At 43.3% G+C, this 17,819-nt stretch overlaps 1 long non-coding RNA gene and 1 other non-coding gene across 2 annotated transcripts in view; both read left to right on the top strand.

Annotated features, from left to right (window-relative positions):
* Positions 1–17,819, top strand: part of LOC126474180 (uncharacterized) — a 123,489-nt gene that overhangs the window by 22,457 nt on the left and 83,213 nt on the right. The gene's annotated exons all lie outside the window — the stretch shown is intronic.
* Trnat-ugu (transfer RNA threonine (anticodon UGU)) lies at positions 8,122–8,196 on the top strand. Its single transcript has one exon. It is a non-coding gene; the product is annotated as a tRNA-Thr (tRNA).

Raw genomic sequence — 17,819 nt, 5'->3', positions numbered from 1 at the left:
TTTTTTAAAATTTATTTAGTTTGGTGTTTTTTTTTTTGCGACGAAATTAGGGCATTACACCTTTGCTAGTTTAAGAAACACTTGTTGACATTGCCACATTAATTATCATGTTGTTAAAGTTGTTAAAGTAGTCGCTAGGTAGAGTTCTCATGTATTTTCTTTGTATTCAACACTGATGTCTGTAATGAAACTCACTATTTTATTTAAGTAACTGAATCGAGACATCACCATGTGGACAGTCTGGAACCACGCGACCGCTACGGTCGCAGGTTCGAATCCTGCCTCGGGCATGGATGTGTGTGATGTCCTTAGGTTAGTTAGGTTTAAGTAGTTCTAAGTTCTAGGGGACTGATGCCCTCAGAAGTTAAGTCCCATAGTGCTCAGAGCCATTTGAACCATCACCATGTGGGAAAACAATGTTTTTCGTTCTCATAAACAGAAGTAGTTGTTTTTAGGGTAAAACTGGTACCCGTATAGGATCGCTTTGTTGTTCGTCTGTCTGTCTATGCGACTGTTCCGAGGCCTATTTCTCAGGAACGAGTAGACGTAACAAGCTCAAATTTGTCATTTACTAAGGTCTACGGTTCCTTGGCGGTGTAAAACCTTTAATCTTTCTTCTTCTTCTTTCGCTTACGCCATAGTCCCGCAGCGATAGCAGGGTCGGCATGGTTACAATGGATATGGCAATGTTAGTGTTAGGGACGGCCGGATGCCCTTCCTGCCGCCACCCCGTACTCCCCAGGACGGAATCAGTGTACCCCAACTGTCTGCGTCTAGCGCAAATCGTGAAGTAGTGCGGACGTGTTTCAAATGTCTGCGACGCCTGTAACTGAGACGGAACGTGGGGACCAGCCCAGTATTCATCTAGCGGGATGTGGAAAACCGCCTAAAAACGACTTCCAGGCTGGCCGGCACACCGGCCCTCGTCATTAATCCGCTGGGCGGATTCGATCCAGGGCCGTCGCGCCTACGCGAGTCCAGGAAGCGGCGGGTTAGCGCGCTCGCCTACCCTGGCGGGTGGTGTGACACCTTTAATCTTCTAAATCAATGCAGTCAAAACTTACGTCCATTTACGTCACATGTCTGATACGCTCAAACGCACTCGTCAACGCCTGTAGGGTACTTCCCGTTGATCTAGAATCATTAAATTTGCCAAGAAGCAAAGAAATTGTCACTTTGTTTTTTATCTGTCTGTCTGCAGGCAAGACCCCTTTTTCCCAAAAACAGGCAGACGCATCAAGTATGTCACATACTAAGGTCTACAGTCCCTCGGCGGTGTAAGAAATATAAGCTTCTAAATCAATGATATTAAAAGATACGGTCATTTATGTTACGTATTTTGATATTTGCAAACTCATTCAACAAAACACTTAAGGTACTTCCCGTTGACACAGCAGTATGAAATTTCGCAAGAAGCAAGGTTTCACAGTGTAAGTAAAGGAAAAATTCCAAAATTGTTTAAGTGTAATTATAACACATAAAAATATCTTTTTGCAGTTAGATCTTACAATGCATCCATCATCAATAAATGCATAATTAAAAAAAAGTATTATTGGAAGCAAACAGAAAACGTAAGTTGCAGCCAAGTTTTAGTACGTAAATAAAAATATTTTATTAAATCTTATCTCTCTACAGATATTAACAGAAGTCCCTTGCTCGCTTCTTTTTGTATGTTCGTTCTAGTCGCAGTAGCTACCGTAGATATTTTGATACGCGCTTGGAATTTCCAGAACCGATATTTTACTAGTATCGATATTGATAACAGGCAAATATCGTCAAGATTCTCGATTGCCGGTATAGCTGAAGTATGCATAGGAGGGTCTATAAAACTGTAGACACTCTTTGATAGTTAATATCTTTGGATAAAAATGACATATCGTTGCAATTTTACGTGGCAGCGTAGTCCATTGTTTTCTCAACAGATCTTGGCACGCGTTTTCCAGCAGATGACGGAACAGCAATGAATCTACTAAGATTGTCAGCTGAACAACGCAAGACCGTATTGAAGTGGTGCTGAAAGTACGAAAACATGGTGGAGGTACAACGGCAACGGCGCTATGTGTACCGAAGTCAGCCTCCAATACGTATAACAATGTATCGTGTTCCGGATAAGTTTCAAAAAAATGGTTCAAATGGCTCTGAGCACTATGGGACTTAACATCTATGGTCATCAGTCTCTAGAACTTAGAACTACTTAAACCTAACTAACCTAATGACATCACACAACACCCAGTCATCACGAGGCAGAGAAAATCCCTGACCCCGCCGGGAATCGAACCCGGGAACCCGGGCGTGGGAAGCGAGAACGCTACCGCACGACCACGAGCTGCGGACGATAAGTTTCAAGCCGACAGTACTGTTCAGGATGTGCATAAGGAAAGGTCTGGCTGACCAAAAACATCAACAAGTCCAGCTTCCAGCGCTGCTGTGTTGCAACGTTTTACTGGGTCACCTAAAAAATCTGTGAAGCAGGATGCACGTGAAAGCATGGTAAGCCCATCAATCGTACGACAAATCCTGAAGGCTCCAAAGAGGAAAGTGTGCATTTCTAGATCGCTGAGCCCTGTGAACGAGATCGATCCGGATCGAAGGATGGAGTACTGCGAGTGGTTTGAACCCATGCTTCACGAGTATGGATGGTTTGCAGGGATGGTTATCTGGTCCGACGAGGCACAATTCAAAATGAATCAAAATCCTCACATTCGCGTTGGCAAACATGTTCATGTGTTATGGTCTGTCATCGCGCGCTTTTATTGGACTGTATTCTTCGAAATTACCATAACTGGTGAGGTGTAACTTCACATGGTGCAACCATCGATCTTGCCTACCGCCCGAGAGGTGTTTGGAAATGAAAGATTTTACCTATAACAAGACGGCGCTCCGCCTCAGTCACAGAGATGTCAGGGCGTACTTGGATGAAAACCTACCTGGACGATGTATAGGTCGGAGAGGAGCTGTTGAGTACCCACCAGGGTCTCCACACCTTACGCCTCTTGACTTCTACCTATGGGGGACCTTGAAAAATTAAGTTTATCACCAGGGGCTAGCTATACGGAGCGAACTACGAAAAACTATCGAGGTGGCCTGTGCGGCTATTATTGGCAGCCGTACTTCGGTCAACAGTTCAGCGGCTTCGACATTCCCCTCGTGCAAGAATCGTATCGGTATGCCATTTTCTTCCATTACTGTTGACTATCAACGAGTTTCTACATTTTTCTGAACCCCCTTTATGCAAATCCTTTTCATACTTGTCCAATTGTTTTGCATAACATGCACGCAGATTTCGTTCAATGAAACATGATATTTTGTTTAATAAGTCGATCACAACCATCTTCACTGACGTAATACTCAGTAAATCCTAGTTGCTACAATCCATTTGAATTAAATTCGTGTCCTTTTCAATCAGATTAATGAACGAGCCCATTTTGTTAGCTTAATGAACAATTGTTGCTGTGGTTAAGAACCGTATTGTTGGAAAAGATGTTCTTTATTCCGATAAACAAATGTAGGCTGTTGATGTATCAAGTTCTCATAAATGTGCTTGTTTCGTACATATAAATTTTGTTTGACGAAACAGGAGATTTTGTTTAGTCAATTCAATCAAGACCATGTGTTTTTTTTTTCTTTCTGGACTTGCCCATTCAGCCATCTCAATACTGGAATGTCAATTATAACGTTACGAACGTAAGGACAACACAACATTCAGTCCAAGTGGTAAGAAAACCTCCATTCCAGTTGGGAATCGAGGCTGGACGACTTCGCTTAACAATCCCCCGTACTGCGCAGCTGTAGAGGCGGATTAAGACCATGCTCATTGCAAGAACCATGCACTTACCTAGGCTTAATTAAAAAGAGGAGTGAATTTTGTAATCATCTATGTGGAACACAAATTCCTATTATGAAGTCATCATATTTTCTAACACACAAAATCCATACATGTCTTAAGGTACATGTTGACCCTCATATTATGCATATTAATAAAGAATCAGTCAGGCTGTATTATGTTTTGCCATGACCCTGATGTTGAAGGAAGACTGTTAGGAGTCGTCTTATAGGTTAGGTGATTGCACGACTCGGTTAATTTTTGAGATACCAAGCCAATGTGAGAAATGGGAAGTTTTTTGCTCATTTTCAGGGTAACGCGGCAGCTTCCCACCCTCCTACTAGTTCAGGTGGACCCCGGAACGGTTTCAGGTCTCGCTTGTCAGCAGAGAGCAGTCTGTGAATTGCGTGAACGCAGTCGGCGATTGCCGATGTGCTGGGCAATCAATGCAGTGGCCACCTTGTCACCCCCTCGGGACAATTTCAGCATGGCATTTTTTGTCTCTCTCCGATAACTCAAAGGCCCAGACGCTGCGATGCCACTCGGCTAGCGTGGGAACGTACGTTCGCCCTAAATATTTGATTTTTCCAATGAGATTGCGTCGAGCCACTAAGCACATAGCACACACATGCTTACCAGTCGTGATTTCTCCAATGAGATTACATTGTAGCACTTAGCACATGGTGGACATTGGCCGACCAATCAGTGTAACACTACCTTAGCCCAGTGACAAACTCGTGGTGATAAAATGTACGTCTTGCATACAAAAAGTGCGAAGTTTGCTGTTGTTTCCCAAAGTTTTCGTAAATTTTCTTAAATTTCTACTGCGTCATATTGGCAATAGCTTCGAGTTGTTTCCTCCACGTTGAGTTCTGTAAAAGTTGGAGGTTGGAGAAGATAACGTAATTTTTCGGGTTTTCGGAAATGGACTGTCAGAGGAAATGGAAAATGACTGTCATCTAGGAATGGTTGACAGACTTTGCTGATCTTGAGGAGATGTAAGTTTTCTCAGGCTGCAATAGCGTAATTCATAGTCTGTGCAGCTCGCTCCTCATATGTTTCGGGTACGTGACCTGAGTTGCTGATTTAATTCTAATTTGTACTTTGTTTCTTTACTTGTATCCACGAGCTGCACAGATCAGGATATCGTGGTACTTCATGCTCCAGGCAGTCTCCCTTTCATTTGGTACTTCAACAGTACTAACGTCACTTTTTGTTAACGTAATTCGTAACTGAATTATTCATTATCTTAGATAACTTCCGATTAACCTTTTAGAAACATAAGGGTAAGTAAAATTATATTAAAGCTAGACATGACATTAATTTCAAGATCGATAATGTTTCCTTCAACTTTGCTGGTTAGGCAACCCATTAAAATATAAATATAACCTAGAATACAAACAAGTTGCTCCTTATTGTGTCGGCGTTGTCCTTGCGTACATAGGCCAGATTAGACTGAAGGTTATTTATTATTTCATTCTGTAAAAACAACGACCACGCATTCAGTTCCACCATAATACAGACGAGTACTTTTCAAGCTATCCAGCTGCTTTTCATCAGATAGCAAACGTACGCTTCCAAAGACAGTGTCAGCCTCAATAAAATCTTATGGGTGTACGCCACGTCATGTTACAAAATACTTAAAAATATCCAAATAACCGACTTTTCAGTCGTGTTGCAACTACATTCCGCAGAGCAGAGATAAATTAGCTGGGCAGTGGGTGGTTCAACATATCGCTTCTCTAATGGTGTCACTATACCGCCGACGTGACGTTTATTAGATTTTATTGGACCTAAAATAACACTGGTGCCTATTAGGGGAGAGGGAGGAGATATGTGTGAGACTATTTGTGAGCTACACGCCTTGCTGGCAATTGGTAGCCAACTACGAATATTCATATTAATCTTATTTTAGGGCCAATAAAACCTAGTAAAGTTACGTCTGTGGCCTAGTGACACCGCAAGGAAAGTGATATATTGAAGCACCCTCTCCCCAGCTAATTAGGCTACGTCCTTATGAACGCCGCTGCAAGACGACCGGAAGGCCAGTTTATTTCGGTATTTCAAGTATTTTATACAATGACGCTGCATTACATCCCGAAGTATTTTAATGAGATGCAAATTGTGTCACTCCACATCATTTCGATAGAAAACTTGTAAACTGTATACGGAAAATGTAGTTAATTAATTTGAACAAGAACATAGTCACATAATTTTGGCTTTCCTCCTTACTGTCTGATAGAATTCTTGTGTATACGAGCCAAAGGTTACACAGTATCTGATGCAATAAGGCTGTACCAGGAAATAACTGACATCATAATTTTATCGTTTTGGTGAACTTATTAGGCATGATTGCAGGAAATGTTTTGGAGACGTATATTTCATTTTATAATCTCCTACATTCTATTGCAACATGATATGCTGTATCTGAAACAAAGATAAAGGAAACACTTCTCAATGAAAACATTTTTATTGATTGCTTTATTTATTTATTGCTTATTTAACCTCAGCAGATTAGGTCCTTAAGATCTTTTCTTATATCTGACCAGGAACAATACATACCAAAGATATTTTAAAAAATCACAATAATAATAATAATAATAATAATACACACTAATAATGATATCAGACTAATAATTGACAATAATAATAATAATAATAATAATAATAATAATAATGAAAATAATAATCGACACTAATACTAATAACGATAATAATATTAAAAGGCATTAAGAATGATATAGGTTAGTACAAAACATTTGAATATGTCTTGTATTGTAGAAGCGGAAGGGATAAAAAAAAGAAGAGAAAATTAAAATGACAGTGACAGCGGTTGTTTAGAAAAAAAAAACATAATTTAAATAAAAGACTCTGCCAACACGGAGGAAGGAAAAGTTGCAGGGGAGGGGGAATTGAAGAGAGTGATCTGCAGACTGTTATATGGGAGAGACGGCTGTAGTGATAGTTTACTCTGGTGCTAATTTACGGTTTCCTCTGCATACTCCTAAATACAACACCCAACAGGTGGAGTGAGATGTTAAATTTTTGAGCCAAGCTGTGATACCCGTTCAGATGGCTGGTAAGCGTGCTGCTGATGAAAAACTACAGTCGAAATCCGAACACAGTTCCTGCAGTTTGTTTCCATCTACCAGCAAACTTATTTAATCCTTTGTAGAATCATGAATTCATACTATTCGGTAAATTTGTAGACTAAATGTTTCAGAGAGACTTGTGCAACATTCACGATCTCTAATATACAGGGTTTCGAAAGGGTTCATCCGAATTCACAAGACTACACCAGACAGATACTCGGGGTGAATTTTGCTCATCGAAACTAAAAAAGTATGCAAGGCGCCGGTTGTAAACTGCTGGTTCACGTTAAGGATCTGTCTGGCACTACCAATTCTCGCGCTCCTGTTGCAAACCTGTTTTTTTTTTTTTTTTCACGACAGGAAGAACATGCTGAAAAGGTCATTTTTCAGTAGGATAGAGCACCAGCACACTGGCATCTAAGAGCATTTCTTCAAGAATTAGCCGCCTCAACGATGGGTTAGCTGGAACTGGCGTAAGTATCTCGCACTGTCCCACTCGCCTCCAAGACGGCCTTGCCGCACAGAGTGTGAGCCTTTATGTTGTGAAGCGTAGGAGAGATTTCGTCAGTGTCCCTCCCATCCTAAAAACTTCGGCAGACTTTTGACATCGCATAGCAACAGTAGTGAATGCAGAAGCTTTGGACATGTTCGCAAAAGCTTATGACGACTTTGATTATCAAATGAAAATTTAAACACCTGCAGCCGTCACTTTCCCATTTATTTATGCAACCAGTTTTGGTCTTCCATTACAACGTCTTCAGATCCTATATATGACGGTAGTATCTGTTCCCGAAAGAACAGTTACCGTGGATGACCATGCAGCTTTGCTAGAAATGAAATGATAATTAAATGGGCACCCTAGCTGCAAACAGGCGTTGATGTACTTCATTGGGGACATGTTGAAAATGTGTGCTCCGACCGGGACTCGACCCCCGGATCTCCTGCTTAAATGGCAGACGCTCTATCCATCTGAGCCATCGCGGGCACAGAGGATAGTGCGTCTGCAGGGACTTATCCCTTGCACGTTCCCCGTGAGATCCACATTCCCAACATGTCCACACCACTACATTCGTAGTGCGCCTAATAGATGTTTGCCCATCATACTCATTAGGCGCACTACGAATGTAGTGGTGTGGACATGTTGGGAATGTGGATCTCACGGGGAACGTGCAAGGGATAAGTCCCTGCAGACGCACTATCCTCTGTGCCCGCGATGGCTCAGATGGATAGAGCGTCTGCCATGTAAGCAGGAGATCCCGGGTTCGAGTCCCGGTCGGGGCACACATTTTCAACATGTCCCCAATGAAGTACATCAACGCCTGTTTGCAGCTAGGGTGTCCATTTAATTATCATTTCGTCTTCAGATCACTTGAGCAGCGTAAACTGGGAGGAATCCAATCTCGTCTGCAGCCATAACAGGAGTCAATATTATACAGGGTCATTTCAGCTGCCTCTACCTGTAGGTTTTATGCAGCCCACAATGCCTTCAAATACCATATGCAAAATTTTCATCTTCTCTCGTTCGATATGTGCAAACTATTACCCCTTTAGAAAAAATGACAAGAACCTTTTTGTACGAAATGTAATGTATTTAAATTTTGTACAGAGATATGTTTTCCACGGAGGCCACAGTATTGGAGTTATTCGAGGAAACGCGTTTGAAGGTCACTTTTGACTTTTCTTCTTGAATAATTCGAAAACTATGACCTCTAGTGAAAGCGCATCCCAGTACAAAATTTAACTGCACTAAGATTCTTACAAAAAGGTTCTGTTGACTTCTTCTGTAGCACTAATAATTTGCACATAGGAAGCGAGAGAATATGAAAATCTTGTGCGTGGTATTTGAGGGCTTTGCAGGCTGCGTAAAATCTAGTGGTAGGGGCAGCCGAATTAAGCTGTATAAGTGGTGTCCACAGATCTCTGATGAGCATGACACTATTCCTTTGTTCGTCAACCGACGACTCAGACGCCAGTTGATGAAGGAAGATATAGTGTCATGTACACCAGGGATCTACAGACAGCAGTTACATAATATTGGCTCCTGTTATGACTGCACACGAGACTGGATTTCTCCCAATCTACACTGATCAAGAGGCCTGAACATAGTGTTGAGGAACATCGAAACTGATTGTGTAAATAAATTAAATGCCAAAGTGATTGCTGCAGGTGTTTTTAATTTTCATTTCATATTGAACAGCAGAAGTCCTTACCACCATCCATGACAGAGATAGTCCGCCCCGATAGCTGAGTGGTCAGCGTGACGGATTGCCGTCCTACGGGCACAGGTTCGATTCCCGGCTGGGTAGGAGATTTTCTCCGTTCAGGGACTGGGTGTTGTGCATTCTTCATCATCATCTGGCGCGCAGGTCGCCCAGTGTGGCGTCGATTGTAATAAGACTTGCACCAAAGCGGCCGCACCTGCCCTGCAAGGGGCCTCCCGGCTAATGACGCCAAACGCTCATTTCCATTTCCATGACAGGGATGGACATATAAAGCTTGATTATTGTCTGGACGTTCGTCATGCGTCCAGTCGAGGACACGTTGAACATTTGTGAAAGGTAAATGAAATCTTAGATCTTAAACGTAACTGTAAAAACTACCCCAAAATTGCATGTGTCTGCATAATAAGACAAACTCCGAATAATCGGATGGTTCTTTTACAAATATATGTTTGTAGTCCTACGTGTTTCTGTTTTCAGTCGTGTAGAAAAGACAGTCTTGTGGAACCGGATGACTATTTTTGAAACAAAAGCGAGACGTGTAAGATAGTTTGTGCGCGATAGTAGGAGCGTGTATTCTCCAGTCAAAGAACACTCCGCCGTGTAGTGTACGTGTGCTACGTGTTTGAGGCGGGGTCTGTGATGTGACGCGCGCGCGTCTCTCCACAGCGCAGGTCCGCTGAATGGCCGCTAACGACGTGACAGCGACGCGCTGGCAGCTTCCACAAAGGACCGACAGCGACGCGACATTTTAAAGCGCCCCTCCCTGATGAAGTCGCCTGGCCGACGGCCTGGTGCATGTATTTTCCTAGAGCACCTTGCATGTACAGTGTCCCACATGTAACCGCCTTGTGCACGTGCTCGTATAGTGTGGTGTTATTTCATGTAACGGTCTTTGTGACGATGGAAACATTGATAGAAGTGGACGGTGAACTTCATTGTCAGCACGTACACTGACAAAAAAAAATCGCAACACCAAAAAATAATTAATGTAGAGTAGGCCCGCCTGGTTAGCCGTAGGGTCTAACGCACGGCTTTCCGGATTGGGAAGAAGCGCCTGGTCCGCGGCACGAATCCGCCCGGCGGACTTGTGTCGAGCTCCGGTGAGCCGGCCAGTCTGTGGATGGTTTTTAGGCGGTTTTCCATCTGCCTCGGCGAAAGTGGGCTGGTTCCCTTTATTCTGTCTCAGCTACACTATGTCGGCGATTGCTGCGCAAACAAGTTCTCTACGTACGCGTACACCACCATTACTCTACCACGCAAACATAGGGGTTACACTCGTCTGGTGTGAGACGTTCCCTGGGGGGGGGGGGGGGGGGGTAGTCCACCGGGTGCCGCCGAACCGCACAGTAACCCTGAAAGAGTGGTTCGGTGTGGGGCGGTGGAGGGGTGAAGTGGACTGCGGTAGTCGTCGTGGGGTTGTGGACCACTGCGGCTGCGGCGGGGATAGAGCCTCTCCGTCGTTTCTAGGCCTCAGGTTAATATACAATACAATACAATGTACAGTAATGAAATTTCAGGAATACATTTGTGCAGGTAATATATTTAAGTGCTTAATATTGCAAAATCACAGGTTAATGTAAGAGCGAAATAAGCTAATTGAAATATGAAGTGCTTAATAACTGGTGTAACCGCAAGAATGTTGAATGCAAAACTGCATGTATTGTGTTCTACAGGTGCCGGATGTCAGTTTGCGAGATGGAGTTCCATCCCAGCTGCAATGGATCGGTCAATACAGCGACAGTTAATGCTGGTTGTGGATGATGTCGTCCAGAGATGTCCCATATTTTGTCGATTGGAGACATCTGGTATTCGAGCAGGCAAAAACAACATGTCGATACTCTGTAGAGCACGTTCTATTACAACAGCGGTATGAGGGCGTGCTTTAGTCTCTTGGAAAAAAGACTATGGGTGTCATGTGAGTAACACACCCATCATTTACATTTCCAAGTTTCTGAAGCTGCCCAAGTCGTCTGTTGTTGATGTGACTGCTAAGTCTGGGATTTAGAGTCAGAACGACGCATCTACAAAACGTGTATTTTGAGATAAGGGCAGAAGAAGTTCTACAGCATCGGAAACACTATCATCGTTAACACCTAAGCTCACGACGGCAGCACAACAGGTCGAATCACCGGACTGGCGTACAGATTTGCAGTCGAGGTGAGTGGAATAACGACGAGAGTGCTCCTGGTGTCAGAAATCTCACCCCACACTAGAACTCCAGTCTAGGTCAAGTGTTTCTAGCACGCTAAGAGTTTGGTCTCTGGTTAGTAACTGGCCTCCTTCTAACCAACAGATGGCCGTCACTGGTACCGAGGCAGTACCACCTTTGATACGAAAACACAATAAACCTCCACCCTGGCCTACAGTGAGCTCTGCCCTACGCCATTTATAATGACCTCTAGCTTGACGCCACTGACCGCAAATGGCGATGGCTTGGGATCAGTGGAAAGCTACAGGGCGTCTGGTTCGCAGCTGTCCTTGAAGTAGCCGGTTTATAACAGCTCGTTGTGTGACTGTGGTGCCAACTGCTACTCAAATTGCCGCTGCAGGCGCAGTACGATGCGGCAGTCATACGCCGACCACTATGGTCTTATCTCTCAGTAGTGCCACGTTGCCGTCCGGAGCCTGTTGTCTTTGCGACCCTACATTCTCGCGAGCACCGCTGCCAGTAATCCTGTACATCTACGCCAAGTCTTTCTGGAAGGAACATGCAGCTTCTCGTAGCCCTGTTACATGACCTCGTTCAAACTCAATAAGGTCAGTGGTTTTGTTGACTTACAGGCATTTTTGGGAGTCATCAATACACAGTCCAATATCTCACGACCGTTACACCCTCAGTAGCGCTGCATGTGTGTTTATTTCCGGGTGTACCTTTCTTGAAGGTGTACAGGCTCTGCAAGAGAATAACTGATGCCATTACCTATATTCACGGATTGTATCTGTGGTGTCACCGCCAGACACCACACTTGCTAGGTGGTAGCTTTAAATCGGCCGCGGTCCATTAGTACATGTCGGACCCGCGTGTCGCCACTGTCAGGGATCGCAGACCGAGCGCCACCACAAGGCAGGTCTCGAGATACGGACTAGCACTTGCCCCAGTTGTACGGACGACGTAGCTAGCGATGCACACTGACGAAGCCTCGCTCATTTGCAGAGCAGATAGTTAGAATAGCCTTCAGCTAAGTCAATGGCTACGACCTAGCAAGGCGTCATTAGTAACATTGCATGTATCTAAAGAGTCTCACTTGTATCGCCACAATCTCCAGATGTACCACAAGGATGGATTAAAGTTAAGTATTCCAGCAGCTACGTACTTTTTTTTATAGCATTCATTACGTATCCTGTTTCAGACCTCACGCCATCCTGCTTTAGCTTAGCGGCTTCCTCTCATTGTGTCTAGGCTGTCTTGTCTAGACGCAACAGTATCCGCCGATTCATTTCCGTTTGTTTTATTGGCAGGGCTATCGGTGGTCATTACGAGTCTTTTTGGAAGACACAGTTACAAGAAAAGTGACCACAAACGTTTAACTTTTTTCTTTACGTTTTTATCTTTATCGCCTTTATAAGAGTCTAGTTGAATAAATCTGATAATGACGGCTTTTTTCTTGAAAAGCATCAATGTTAATGATTTTGTATTATGAATGGTGATGGGGCGTATATTTTAACATTCATGGTATTGTTTATTGCGACGGAATTCAGTATTCAGAGGTCTGCATTGACAGACGAAATTCGTAAGTTTCTGGACCGTAAGTTGTGTGTCTAGGTAGTTTATGTTCTCCCTTCCCACGGAGCATATTGCTCTTCCAAATATTATAAATGATACATAGGAGCACTGCCGATGATATACATGGGCAAGTCACATTAATGTGATTCATGTTCGACGTCAACGTGCAAAAACCACACAAAGACGGCAATAGCACCAATAGCAGTGGAAGGTGTATAAAGCATGTCATGTGGGGGGAGGGGGGGAGGGGCGGACGGAGGGACAGAGCGGTCGTACTCGCTGTCATAAAATGGTTCAAATGGCTCTGAGCACTATGGGACTTACCTTCTGAGGTCATCAGTCCCCTAGAACTTAGGAGTACTTAAACCTAACTAACCTAAGGACATCACACACAGCCGTGCCAGAGGCAGGATTCGAACCTACGACCGTAGCAGTCGCGCGGTTCCGGACTGAGCGCCTAGAACCGCGAGACCACCGCGGCCGTCTCGCTGTCATAATGCGGAAACGGAGCGATTTATCTGACATCCAAGATCTGACCAGAGCTTTGGAGCCGTTCTTCCGCAGTAGGGAACGTAACCTGCATACCAAGCTCCGCATCTACCGAACAGTTATCCTGCCTGCCCTCACGTAAGGCTCTGCTGGATGGGCCACACTTAGTGTCACCAGGATGCGGACGTTGCAGCGCCTGCAGATGCAGAACAAGGTGCTCAGGTGGAGCCAGCACGCCCCACCACTCACGAGAATTGTCACTCTCCACGAGGAAGCGGATATCGTCCCCCTAAAGACGACCATACGCAACCACGCGCGGCGGCTCTATGAGAAAGTGGATGCCCTGTGGGACACTGTCCATGGGCTGCGCCACGCTGGGACCACACTTCCACGCCGCTGGCATCGACATCCGGTTCCCCTAACCATCCTAGAGGAATCGGATTCCGACCATGGCTAACGATAGGCCTGGCACACCCACCACGGATGCATCCTTTGGCGGGACTAGCCCCCATTCTACGTCAAATACTTTCCCACCCTACCTGCCCACGTTAGGCTAAATTTTTCTGCCTGACTCATGTAGTACTGTCACCGTCGGAGAGTGGTACGGGACTCTGCCCCACCGCCACACCTCCAAGGCGTATTGCAGTGACGTAGTGTCACCGCCCTGTGGATAAATTTACTGCATCACCAACACAGTTAGACCGCAAAAGACGGGTGACGCTGTATTGTAACATATCACAAAAAAAAAAAGAAATGGATGGTCATTGACTTTCAGGCCATCGGTGAAAGCATTTCCGAAACGGCTAAGTTTATAAACTGTGCGAGGAACCTCTTTAAAGATCATCATGCAAAATGGCAAAATGGTGCTATCCAAAGTGGCGGCGGCAAAACCCTGGTGCATAACGGGTCATAGATAACAGGGATGAACGACGGCTGTCGAGAATTGTACGGGCGAATAGACGTGCAACTGTCGAGCAGCTGACCACCCAGATGAACGAGGGTCTGCCAACAGTGTCTCCTCAATGACTTTCAGCGAACTTTTCCGCGTTTGGGACTCCACAGAAAACGCCTGGTTCATCCACCCATGCTGACTGTTGTTTATCGGCGATAAACGCTGGATTTCGCAACTGGACATCCACTCAGTGGCCACAGTTGTCTCTTCAGATTAATCACATTTCATGCTCCATCGGACAGATGGTGGTTGGCGTGTACGGCCCTGCAACTATCGTCGGAAGGATCCAGGTCAAAGAAGGGAGCGTTATAGTCTGAGGAATGGTTTCGCATCATTCCCTGGATGATCTCGTCATTGTGGAAGGCACAATGGATCAACACAAATATGTATATTTCCTTGGGAACCATATCCGCCCGCACATGCGGTCTGTTTTTGCCTCGGCACGCTGGCATCTACCAGCAGGACAATGCAACGTGTCACGTAGCTCGCAACGTACGCGCGTGGTTCGAGGAGCTCCAGGACGAGTTTTCCGAACTCCGCTGACAACGAAACTCTCCTACTTTGCCCTGAATGTGTCCCAAACTATTTCGATAATACGAGCCTTTGCATAAAATTAATGTGGCTTTTCAAGTCTTCTGGCTATTGTAAAGGGTCAACAATCACTGTGTGTTCTTAACGTGAGGCACTATCGCACGGTATTCAATAAGATGATCTTTGAGGCCAGTACAGCGCTGGCCTTTAAGATTTCTGATTCAGCCGACCCTGTCTTCTGATACGGTGCCATTCCGATCGTCCCATTGGAAGTATGGTATAATACCGTTCCGCTAAAGGACGAAGTTAAGGATACTGTATTCTGAGTCATAAGCCATTCTGTTAGCATACTAGTCCTAGTGTACTAGTCCTAGCATTGGAAGTGGGATATTTAGTCATCAACGAGAAGTAACGCGTCAGATAATCCAACCTCATATAACAAAAACGGCCCTAACCACTATGGGACTCAACATCTGTGGTCATCAGTCCCCTAGACTTAGAACTATTTAAACCTAACTAACCTAAGGACATCACACACATCCATGCCCGAGGCAGGATTTGAACCTGCGACCGTAGCAGCTTTGTGGTTCCGGACTGAAGCGCCTAGAACCGCTCGGCCACAAGGGCCGGCTTCATATAACAGATTCAGCATATCAAGCAGCGCGTTCTGACCAAGCTTTAGGTTTCAACATTAGTGCAAGCTTTAGTATATATGACTTACATGGAAGGTGCTTTTATAAAATATGTTACTGTACACTTTTGGGTTGAGACACTATTTCCCTGTCAGCATTTTATCCATTTTTAAGCTTCTTTAAATATTTGTCTTAGATCAATTGACTACGTACTTCGAGATTTGAAACTTCTAGATAAACTTAAGAACGTCATTTGTGACTGTTTGCGATCATCTATCATTTACGTCATCTAGATACCCAATAAACCAGCTACAGTCTTACACCACCCAATTTAGTAAATCTATATGTAGCATTGTAGTCTATAGATCTTAGAAATATTTGTTGAAAGAGCGCACTCATTTTAATTTCTAAACTTGGCTTGAAGTACTGTACGAGTATTCATGAGTAACTACGTGAGAAAATCTTTTCAGTGTATCCCTGCCTTTACATTTTTGCCCTGGTTTCTATACCCCTTTAGAATGCCTAAAGAAAAGTTACCATAAATTTCATGCATCAGACTCTTATTTCTTTGGTAACGCAACATCAAACACGATTAAATGGTTTTAAGTACTATGTAAATCAAAACTTTGGTACATAGTAGGCTTGCTGAAGTTAAGGAAAGTGATTGCGAAAGTTTACTTGAGGACTAGTTTTTTGATGTTCTTATCGAATAGATAATGTGAATAAAAAAGTTTATGGTTTTAATCAATAGCTACTCTTTTCACTGTAATATCGAGGAACTATAACAGTACTCACACACGCCTTCTCTTGATTCTGCAACAGCAGCCTCGGTTGAAACTGTGCAGTGAAATAACTAGCTACGGAATTATCTACTACTTAATTCAGACAAAACACGTGCCAGTTGGTGCAGACGGGTTAGCAGATTTGTCAGCTGAGAAAAATATGTGTTTCTCAGACACACATGGTCCAAAGTTAGTACTTATTAGTGTGGGAGTATTGAGCGAAATTAAAGTAGAAGAAGTCCTGAATGATATAAATAAAAACTAGTTGGAGACTGGATTTAATACTATTCTCAGAAATTTTAGGAACTTGAAAAATTGAGTAATCTTATAGCTTGCTTGAATGATTTGAAAATTAAAATCTTGTTGATAAACTGTGACTGTATAAACAGTATTTAATTAAAGGAGTAGAAATGTTAAGTGTTAGGAGCTATAAATTTCCTGCTTCTTATAGCAGAAACAATGTGGTTAAAGAAGTATGTGTATATTAAATATATCTGAAGGTTCAAAAACGTAGTTGGTGTATATCTCAGTACATGAAAGCATGTGGATATGAAGCCTGCCTAATTGCACACATAATTACAACACATCAAAGGTCACACAAAGAAATTTTCAGAAGCTGTTACAAAAAGTTTATACACTTGTGCCAAATGGGACACCAAAACAATCAAATATCAGTTTCAGATGTGTTCTCTGACCATGTTATCACAGGTAGCTTTACAAGAAACCTAGACAGTATCAGAAAAACTGGAGTTGTAAACACTAATTCAACTAATTTTTAAATTTACTTCTTTCCACATAAAACATTTGTTTTCCTATGAAAATTGTGAAATGGCAATCCAAGTGTTGTGTATAAACAATCTTAGGTAGCAAAAATCCTTAAACCGTCTCACAGCAAGAAAATAAAATGGTAAGACAAGAACAGATGTGGAACTGTTTTCGTATTATAGCAGGTATTTTCCTTTACTGATGAAGTTATAAAAACATCAGAATGCTTGGTTGTTATCAGAAATTGCTACTGTTCAAAGTAACATCAAAACAGAAGTATACCAATCAGATCTGTACATCTATCAAACGCCAAGATAAATGAAAGTATTGTTCATGACAGATACAGCAATAAGCCTCTTTAATTGTTATGTACTATACAAAACAGAGGAACCCAATACCATCTTTCATTCAATTATTATCGTGCAACTGAGATTTTTTGGTAAATCAAGAAAATAATTTTCATCTTGAATGAAAAAATTCAATTTGGATTCGTAAAATAGTAAATTTTCCTTATATAGCTGTCATACTTGGTAGCTCTGTACTACAAATGCAGTGGTCCAGGGTCCTAGCCCCAGTTGGTGTATTGATTTATTCTGTTGCATACTGCTTCTTTCACCTCTGACAATAATCTGTTTACACAAAAAACGAAATAAGTATCCATGTGGTTCAGAGTCCACAACAAACTGTAAGTTCCTCTGTAACTGGGTGGATATGTCAATCTGAAATTCAGTGGAGGGCAAGGGCATACCACCTCCAACAGGGCCACATCTTGCAAACCATGTACTACAGTGTTCAATCAACTTTTTG

The sequence above is a fragment of the Schistocerca serialis genome, chromosome 4 (assembly GCF_023864345.2).
Source record: "Schistocerca serialis cubense isolate TAMUIC-IGC-003099 chromosome 4, iqSchSeri2.2, whole genome shotgun sequence".
NCBI classification, from domain to species: domain Eukaryota; kingdom Metazoa; phylum Arthropoda; class Insecta; order Orthoptera; family Acrididae; genus Schistocerca; species Schistocerca serialis.
This window is presented reverse-complemented; position numbering and strand designations above follow the sequence as displayed.